The sequence below is a fragment of the Montipora capricornis genome, chromosome 3 (assembly GCF_036669925.1).
Source record: "Montipora capricornis isolate CH-2021 chromosome 3, ASM3666992v2, whole genome shotgun sequence".
Lineage (NCBI taxonomy): Eukaryota > Metazoa > Cnidaria > Anthozoa > Scleractinia > Acroporidae > Montipora > Montipora capricornis.
Genome location: NC_090885.1, coordinates 22,593,924 through 22,595,462, shown reverse-complemented (window position 1 = coordinate 22,595,462; position 1,539 = coordinate 22,593,924).

Here is a 1,539-nt window from a genome sequence, read left to right as displayed (position 1 = left end):
ATTACGGTTTATAAAGATGTTTTCGCCTGAGAAATTGAAGGTACGGAAAATTTCAAGTGCATGGCCTTGCTGTCTTTGATGTATGAAGGTAGTGATTTGACTATGGGCGTCATGATTTTGTCTAAATAGCTTAAGATAAGTTCAGTTGGGCAACTGCATGCTGAAACAATTGGATGGCCTGGGTTGTTAGGTTTGTAAATTTTAGGTTTGAAATAAATGCATGACGTTCTAGGAGTGGTGATGATGAGATTTCGGGCAGTGACTGGTAGTTCTTGTTTGGTTATGAGTTCATGAATGGTTTCTTTGACGATTTTTTGATTTTTTCCTAAAATTTGCAAAGAGTTCGCTCTGTTAGGTAAATAATAATTGTAAGGGCGTTCAGTGTCCCTGTAGCAACAGCCTCGATGTTAAATACTGTCAGCCAGGCGAGTCACTTGGATGAAGAAAGTAACTCGAAATCTGAAGTTCTGTTTTGCTGATAAAAATCATTGGCCGTCTACGTGAAGAATGAAAGCGACGAAAAGAACGTAAACAAATTTGCATTTACAACTAGTTGCATTGTTAAATAACTGATATTATTTTTATATTCTCAACAGAATATCTCGTTTCTGATTCAGTGGTCAATGACGAATGTATAAATAGGTTATAGAATACAATACGGAGGTACCCATGGAAACACAGCGAAAGCAAAATTTTGTTGAGTATATAATAAATTAAAAATTGCATGAGGTTGCTGTTTTGAAAGATATCAAATTGCACTCGCGTTCAAACCATTTCCTATACCAGAATACAAAAAAATTGCATGACTAGGAGAGTACAACTTCATTGTACTTGAGCAACGGCGTTGTTGTAGACATAGCTATTTTTAGAAATATTTTCTGACGAAACTAGACATTTCCATCTAATCGCAAGTCATTGCATGTTATAACCCATGGGATTGAGAATGGTCACTTTTGAAAGCCAAATCTTATTTAAGACGAGATTTTTTTGAACAATAAAGCGCGCCAGCGGCCAAAAATCCCATAAGAGCTTGCGCGCATCTTTCTTACAGATCAGGACTTGTACCGTCGGCCATATTGTGTCGCGGCGGAAGAGCACATAGAAGTTGTATTGAGTGCAAGCGATTAGCCAACCATTTTACACAGGTATTTCATTCAGTCACTTCGGAAAGATCTGTAAAGCTTTGAAAAACGTTTTGAAGCGGTGAATTTATCGTATTTAGTTTAACCTTCTTGCAAGGTTATAACCAGTACGCAAATTCTTCGAAAAGATCTTTCTGGCGTAAGATTTCGAGTTCTCCGACTCTGCTAATAAGATATCCAGTCTAGAATTAGTGTGTCAAGAGTTGCTTTTGGACTATCTTGAGATTGCAAACCTAGGATGAATTCTTATTATACTTCTATTAAAATAGTGTGAACAGTTCTTTTGTCATTGCCTTGTCTGTGACCGGTGATCTGATATTCGAGTTAGAGGTAGTCAAGTTGATGTGGAAGCAGCTTCTGTCACTTGCGTTACGGTTCAGTGAGGTTTCCTACAGAT